The sequence below is a fragment of the Eulemur rufifrons genome, chromosome 20 (assembly GCF_041146395.1).
Source record: "Eulemur rufifrons isolate Redbay chromosome 20, OSU_ERuf_1, whole genome shotgun sequence".
Lineage (NCBI taxonomy): Eukaryota > Metazoa > Chordata > Mammalia > Primates > Lemuridae > Eulemur > Eulemur rufifrons.
Genome location: NC_091002.1, coordinates 15,142,908 through 15,151,672, shown reverse-complemented (window position 1 = coordinate 15,151,672; position 8,765 = coordinate 15,142,908).

The following is an 8,765-nucleotide window of genomic DNA, read 5'->3' as shown; positions in this document are numbered from 1 at the left end:
CAACAGTGTCACTGAGGAGATGCAGGTTCTCACCTATCCTGCTGCAAAGCCCTTCATTCTAGGTCCTCTTCTTCCATGCAGCCTCCAGCGCAGGCTACGTACTATGGCTCCAGCTCTGTGCCACCTGCCCAGCCTGCCCCCAGGTGGACGGCCCAGCCACCTAGACCTTCATGTGAGTGACCCAGCCCCTTCTACCCTCCACCTGGCCTGTGGGTGTGGGCCCCATGAGGCAGTGATAACATAGGGGTGGGGCCTGGCTCTGCCACTTGCCGGGGGTAACGTCACCTCTCAGCCTCAGTTTCCCCTTCTGAACAAGGGGATTGAGATGTGTCGTAAAGCACCAAGCACAGAAGCGAGCCTGGGAAAGACATGCAATGTAGCCAGTGCAAGTGTCTCCAGAGATTTCTCTGATCTGGGGCTCTGAAAAGTCTTGCAAAGCTGAGAGAATTAAATTCCTCTGGCTACGTGGTTGACAAATGGCACTGCTCTGTAAGAGCGAAGTTCACGCTCACCTGAAACTGTCTTGGGGGACTAAGGTGAATGATCACGGTCTTATGCATGATGGGGCTCTGGGTACACACGAGTTGGCTTTGTCGTTGTGGATTTCCACACACCCCCTCCCTGGAGGTCTGGGTCTAGGTGAATTCACTCATCTTTCTGCTGTGAATTTCCTGATTCCCCTCCCCATGCTCTTGCCGGTCCTGAAATCTTCAGGGCACAATGTGCCTCTCTGATCACCCCCACTTCTGCCCACTCAACCTTTGTCTCTCCATGGTATCAGCGTCACAAGCTGCCTACCCTCCAGCTGCCTCCATGGTCCGGCCACCGGGCATCCCTCGGCGTCCCCCGGGCCCCATCAGCAGTGTCAGGCAGGCCTCCACCCAGGTGCCACGCCCAGTGCCCCACACCCAAAGAGTGGGTGAGTGTGGACAGGGCCCAGAGGAGTGGGGGGTGGGTTAGGGCTTGGTGCTGGGGGTGGCCCTGCAGGGGAGTCAGGGCAGCCTCCATGGTGACCTTGCCATATGCCCGCTTGGTGAGCAAGGCTGACTTTAGAGACCGCATGTGGCATGGTAGTTAGCTTGGCCTCCAGTTCCTGGGACCAACTCACTCTGTGGCCCTTGCTAACTACTGTATCTGATTGCCTAATCTTTAAAATAGGGATTAAAAATAATACCCCCATTTTCTCGTGAGGATTAATGAGATCTCACACACCTGGGCTTAGCACTGGACCTGAATCTCAGTGCAAGACACTGCAGTGGCTGTGCACCAGGGTGTATGTAGATTTTGGCTATAAGGCAAGTACATCTGTTCCTTCATTCAGCAAATGTTCTCATGTGCTGGCCCACGCTCAGGGGATTCTGCATGAACGAGCCACACTCAATCCCTGGCCTTGGGTTGCTGCCAGTCCCTGACACTCCTGCTTCTTTTCTTTCTTTTTTTTTTTTTTAAATTGTGGTAAAATACATATTACATAAACTTGGCCACTTAACCATTTTTAAGTGTCTAGGTCGGTGGTGTTAAGTGCATTCACACTGTTGTGCAACCATCACCACCATTCGCACTCTGTGCATTTTGCAAAACTGAAATTCTATAGCCAGTAAACCCTAACTCCTCATTTTCCCTCCCCCCGGCCCCAGGCAGCCACCAGTCTGCTTTCTGTCTCTGTGAATTTGACCCTTCTAGTACCTCATATAAGTGGAATCATACAGAATTTTGTGACTGGCTAAATTTCACTTAGCATGTCCTCAGAATGCATCTATGGGATAGCATGTGTACAAATCTCCTTCCTTTTTAAAGCTGAATAATATTCTACTGTATGTATATACTACATTTTGTTTATCCATTCATTCATCTGTTGGTGGACACCTGGATTGCTTCCACCTGTTGGGTATTTTGAATAATGCTGCTATAAAATTTTGTGTACAAATACCTTTTTGAGACCCTGCTTTCAATCCTTTTGAGTATATACCCAGAAGTAGAGTTGTTGGATGATATGGTAATTCTGTTTAATTTTTTGAGGAACCCCTACACTGTTTTCCATAGGGGCTGCACCATTTTACATTCCTACCAACAGTGCACAAATGTCCCAATTTCTTTTCTTTTTGTTTCTTTGAGGCAGGATCTCACTCTGTTGCCCAGGTTAGAGTACAAGTGGCATCATCATAGCTCACTGCAACCTCAAACTCCTGGACTCAAGTGATCCTCCTGCCCCAGCCTGCCAAGTAGTTGGGACTATAGTTGCACACTTCCGTGCCTGGCTAATTTTATTTGTAGAGATGAGGTCTTGCTATGTTGCTCAGGCTGGCCTCAAACTCTTGGCCTTGAAGGATCATCCCACTTCGGCCTCCCAAAGTGCTAGGATTACAGGTGTGGGCCCCAACTTCTTTGCATTCTTGCTAACACTTGTTATTTTATGTTTTGTTTTTTGATAGTAGCTATATGAAACCTTTTTTTTTTTTTTTACAGCCAATATTGGTACCCAGACCACAGGACCCAGTGGGGCAGGATGCTTTACACCAGGGCGGCCTCCGCCTCCATACAAATGTTCTTCAGCAACACACCACCCCCCTCGGGTAAGGCTGGCCCGGCCGCCTGCTCGGACTGGGCTCAGAAGGCCTGGCTCAGAACCTTGGCTAAGGCGTTGGGCCTTGGTTTTCTTTATTTTCTTGGCTCATAAAGTTTCATTTATTAATATGTGTGAACAATAAGAGTTCACCCTTACTGACAGAAGGGGAAAGAAGGCCAGGGTCACATTTGTTTATTAATTACAATTTGCTTTGCCCAAATTATTACCAAAATTAATTTGGATTTCATTAGTATTTGTGTTAAGCAACAAGAAAAGGTATTCTAAAAATACGTAGAGCATTGAAGGGATAAGATTAATCCTCAAAACCTAACTGAAAATGCTATAATTAAATGAAAGGCTGTGTATTTATCTCCCTGCCCCCAAAAAGGTCTGAAATTCATGATTATCACATTCTGTCCAGAATTTAACTGTGTCTAGTTTGAACTATTCCTTGCAAAATGAGCAAGAATAGTCTTTAAACATCAAAACACTTTTAAAGTTACCAAGATGTGAAAGGGTCAGAGAGTGCTGAGGTTATGTCCGTAAAGCTACCTGATAACAAGTTCTTTGGCACAGTGTGATTTGTATCACGCATAGCTTTCATTTGGCAACGTTCGTCATGGGTCTTGACAGGTCCGCAGCACCACAGAAAACTTCCATATTAGAGCATCATTCTTTTTTTTTTTTTTTTTTTTTTTTTGAGACAGAGTCTCACTCTGTTGCTGGGGCTAGAGTGCCGTGGCATCAGCCCAGCTCACAGCAACCTCAAACTCCTGGGCTCAAGCGATCCTCCTGCCTCAGCCTCCCGAGTAGCTGGGACTACAGGCATGCACTACCATGCCTGGCTAATTTTTTCTAGATATATTTTTAGTTGTCCAGCTAATTTTCTTTCTATTTTTAGTAGAGACGGGGTCTCGCTCTTGCTCAGGCTGGTCTTGAACTCCTGAGCTCAAACGATCCGCCCACCTTGGCCTCCCAGAGTGCTAGGATTACAGGCATGAGCCACCGCGCCCAGCCTAGAGCATCATTCTGTCTCCTAACCCACCGTGCCCTTGTTAGGGCCCCTCTGCCACCTTGCCCCAGCTCCCGTCTTCCAGAGCCCTCCTGGCCTCGTGTTCGCCCAACAGGGTAAGTGTTTCAAGGCCTTGCCCATCCGTGGTGGTTAAGGGCTGCGTCCCTGGCACTGTGCAGGTCCAGGAGCCCGCGGTGCACGTCCCCGGACAGGAGCCCCTGACTGCATCCATGCTGGCTGCCGCGTCCCCGCAAGAGCAAAAGCAGATGATTGGTGAGTGGCTGCTTCTCCTGCTCGGGAGCAAGAAGAAGGGGGCAGGGAGCTGGCTTTCGCGCTGGGAAACGCCCTGCCTGGAGGACAGAGGAGAGGGCGAGGTCCAGCTTTGTCGCTGACCAACCTGCTGGCTGGCCCTGCTCAAGCTGCCCCTACTCTCCAGGTCCCTGTTCTCTTGCTTTAAAACACTGGTCAGACTGGTCCCAAAGTTTGTTCCAGCTCTGCTGTCCTGTGACTCTGACTTAGAGTGGGCAACACCCAGACGTGGGGAGATCAGGGTGAGGAGGACTGTGGGTGTGGTCTTGGGCTTCTGTGGGGAAATGGCCGGAAGGTGGGTGTCACCGTTGCTCACACCCCTCCCGAACAGGAGGAATCCCTGGTGCCTGCTGCAGGGAGGCAGGGAATGTGTGCGCACTGGGTGAGCGCATGTTACTCCCCACTAGACTCTGGGTTCCTTGTGCAATTCATCTCCTTCCCTAGTGTCTGTGACAGGCCCCTGCTAAAAGAATCGCCACTAATTTTTGAATGAGCAAGCTTGTTCCTGGTTGGCAGGTTCTTCCTGGCCACCAAGATCTCTAGACCCTTCACTGAAGGCCCCCATTGCCGTCACCCCATTGTTTCCTCAGATTCCTTAGGGTTTTGCCACTTTACAGCACCCCAGAGAAATTTTAAATGAGCTTAATGGAGGTATAGAAGGCTTTGACAAGCAGTTCCCTGCACACATCTTCACTTTCCTCATGGAAGACCCCTTCCACCTCCCCCGACGTAAGGCACCCTAGCCTGGCTGGGCCCTCCACACATTGCCGACCACCACACTAGGCCCTGTCACTAGAGATACCTGATGGTGGAAAGTGAATTCATCCTGAGTATTTTTCTCCCCGCCCTGCCCCTGGAAGTCTCAAGTTGGGCATCATCATATGCTGTCTAGAATGTCATCGTGATACTACTTCACGCTATTTCTTGCAAAATCAACATGAGTAGTCTTTAAACAGCAACCAACTTTGTGTCAGAACCCAGCCTGCAGAACGCTGCACATATAATGTCAAACTTGATTCTGAAATTGTCTTCCACGGTGGGATTTGCTGAGCCAACCTTGCGGTGGGGAAAAGAGGCTGCCAGTGAGGTTCAGCGCACAGTTCCGGCACAAGAACCCATTTGTCCTCCCTGTTCCACTCCGTGCTACCACCCCTGGGACGCTAGGGTGTGAGCCGGGTGTGTGCACAAGCCATTGGAGGGTGTTCTACACAGGGGAGCGTCTCTACCGCCTTATCCATGGCATCCACACGCAGCTGGCCGGCAAGATCACGGGCATGTTGCTGGAGATTGACAACTCGGAGCTGTTGCTCATGCTGGAGTCCCCAGAGTCCCTCCATGCCAAGGTAGGCCAGAGCCTGGGCAGGAGGAGAGAGCTAAGGACAGGGTGTCCTAGTCGAGCTCATGGGCAGCTGTTTGGCCAGATAAAGTGTGCCTTCTTGCTGGTGCCTGAAGGCCTACTGAATCCTGGCATGGGAGACGGCCTTAATTGAGGCTTTGCTGCTTCCAACTAATTCTGTGTGGCCCCAGAGGCAAGGTTTTGGTACAAGGAGGTGTGTTCTGCCTCAGTGTAGGGTTGAGGTTTTTCCAGCTGTCCAGCAGTGAACCTGTCTCAAAGGGGACTGTGGGGCGTGGGGTCTCGCAAGCATGAGGGTTCTGCAGAGGTGCCGTGGATGAAGGAGGGTCCTCAGATCCAGCATGCTGAGGTGGGGGCGGGGGCGGTGGTGTCAAGGCACTTCTGGGACCTGCTGGGACGCTATGCTGAGTCCCTCCCACTTGCGCCCCCCAGGTGGAGGAGGCAGTGGCCGTGCTGCAAGCACACCAGGCCATGGGGCCCATGCACTGACAACAGGTAGGTGGGAGGGTGGGAATGGGGGGGTTGGTGAGACCAGCAGCTGAGCCCAGGAGAAGCTGTAAAGAACTGGGCAGGAACTGGCTGCCACAAACTCACTGAGAACCATGCTGTGTCACTGGCTTTCTCTGAAGAGCCAAGGAGTTTGGGGAGAGCCGTGAGAATCAGAGGAGATGGCTAACTGTGCGACGGGAGTGGGCGTTGGCGACGGTGCAGACGGCAGGAGGTGCTGTCTTGCCAGCCGCCCTGCCTGGCTCACACACACTAGGCTGGGCTTTCCCTGGGCACTGCCTGCTCCATTCGCCTGCCAGGAGGTCTGGCCTGGGCTCCTCCACCTTCTTCGTCTGCTGTACTCTAGAAACATTCATTTTTACCTTTTCATTCCCAGAAAACGGAGTCCTCACATCCACAGCTGCCAAAGGAACAGCGTTTCCTGTTCTCAGCTCCCAGGCCCTTGTGAGCTGTAACTTAATTCCCAGATGGTCTGCCTGTACTTGAGCTCTGTATGTGGAATGAAGGTTGGTCGCCCAGCCAGCCTGTAACTTTTGCTTTGTGTATTAAAAGTGCTGCAAAATCTGTCTCGCCTCCCAGGAGGCCTTCTTGTGTCTGAGGGAGGTGGAGACAGAGCAGAGGGTAGAACTGACTTGGGTGGGGCTTTGGCTGTAAGGAGCAGAAACCTAGGCGAGCACTGACGTCCACAGAGGGTGTGTACACTAGGTCAGAACCGTCAGGAACTGACCCATCCATGGTACAGTGGACAACCAAATGGATGTCACCCTGCAGTGCCCCAAAGCCGCAGTACCCACGTCTGACGTGCGTGGCGTTTCTGGGCTCCTGGCAGGGCGGGCAACACACATTTGCTTCTCGGCTCCAGGCTGGCTGGCTGAGGGGTTGTGCAGCCTAACTAAAGAAGAACCCTTGTAGAAATGCTGTGGGGGGCTTCCCAGGTCTGGATCTTCTTCCCCTGCAGGGAATGGGGGGGAGCCGCTCAGACAGGTCCTTGGGGACAGTCAGTGCTCACCCCGCTCAGGGGTGTACACTGCAGCTGTCGTCTCCTGCACCTGAGCCGCCAAACGCCAGTGGAGCCAATCAGGTTGGCAGACGGGTTCTGCTACACATTTACCAGCAGCAGATTCAACTGAGTCCTCAAGGTGGCTCTGCCCATCTGTCTCAGCTTCCCGCTTCCTGTTTTCCAAAAACTTTTCGAACTGTCTTCACTCCTCAAGCCTCCAGCCCACCGTCACCTAGTCCCAGCCGCCCGCCTCTCTGGCCGCTTCCAGTCTGTCCCCTGTGCAGATCTCCTGGATGCTGCCCGCCGGCACTTCTCAGGCTTTGCCCTCTTCTCTCCTCCTCAGCTACCTAATTTACAAACACAGCTTCAGTTTGCTTCCCCATCTAGGAGGACCCCCAATTTTTTCCTTCGGCCTAGTCCACCCTCAGGAGCTCCTGGGTCACATGTCACCCCCCTGTTTGCCGGTCGTCAGCACCTGGGTATCCCAATAACGCTTCAAGCTCACGTCCAAAACCAGCTCTTGATTTAGCATCCCCTCCCCTCATTCTCTGCTACCCTCTTCCAGCATTCCCTCACTCTGCTGCAAAAGCCAAAATCTGAGTTTCCCCAGCCAGCTGCCATGTCTGTCTGTCTCTCTCTCTCTCTCTCTTCCATAGGAAATCCATTTTACCTCCTTCTCTTCCCTAAATCCACTGCCATCATCCTAATCCGAGCTCAGGGGACTCCTCTCACGGCCTTGCACTAGTTTAACTGCAGCCACCCTGGCCCTCCAGTCCTCCACCATGCAGTCCAAAGGCTTTTTTTCAAGATGCAAATCTGATGTCTCATCCTTGCAGAAATCCTTCAGTAGTTTCTCATCATTAGAATACGGACAAAACTTACATGGCCTACGAGAGCCTGCACGATCTGGCCCCCACAAGGGAGTCTATGGAAGACTGTCATTCCTATGGAATGACTGACTCTTTCCCCTTCTCTTGGGGTAGGGGATAGAACTCCATGATCATCAAGACAACCACATCAATAGCTGTCTCTTGTAGAAACGTGAACCTATGAGAAGCAGTTTTAATCCTCAAAGCCTCTCTGGAAATGACAGAATGGTGATGAGTTTCCAAGATGGGTGATGGGGGTAAAGAAACTTATCACACCGTGTTTATTGGAAACGTCTATGTTTTCACTAGCAAATCAAGACACTTGCTTTCTAGAGCTCGAAAGGATGTTGTAAGCCAGTTGTGACTGGATGGCACCACTAAACCTGCCTTGAGTCAGAGCCATTCCTGCTTTGGAGGCGGCAATAGAAGGGGTACAGCTCCCCACTTTGAGACTGTCCCCTGACCATGCCCAGGTTTGTCTAAAATCCACTTCTGCTGGGAGAGCAGTGATGGCTGAAACAGAGACTGATGCTTACGAACGCTCAGCCGCAGTGTGCTTAACAGCTGAATGTTGCTTAGCGCTATGTGACAGGGAGCAAAGGGAAAACCCAAACCCTTTGTCTCTCTGCAGAATCATAAAACTTCTTTGATAAGGTGAAAACAATTTAACTAGGACACAGTCCAGGAAGGGGAGGCAGCCTGTAGTTCTCGCCAGCCTCACCCCATGCCACGTTCCATGAACCTCAATGGCCCTTTTGGTCCCCGCACTTACCCTGTCCTCCCCAATGGGGCCTCGCAGACGCTGTTCTGTTCTGCACACCTGCTTTCCCCCCCCATCTTCACTAGTTAACCTCCCACTTTATAACCCAACCCCAGCTTTGCTTCCTCAGGGACCCCTTCCCTCCACTCCCTCCACTGTGACGCTCCCATTTTTATGCAGGTAAAGCACTGTTTGATGACTCAGGACTCACAACACTGAGGCCAGCTGCGATTTATACTCATGCGATTTTTCTGATTAGCTTCTTGCCTTCCCGATGCACCATCCACCCTCTGAGAGCAGGGGCGGTGCCTATTCGCTGTGGTCTCCCCAGCACCATGCCAGGGCCTGGCCCACGCAGATGTTTCAGTATATTTGTTCAGTGAATGGA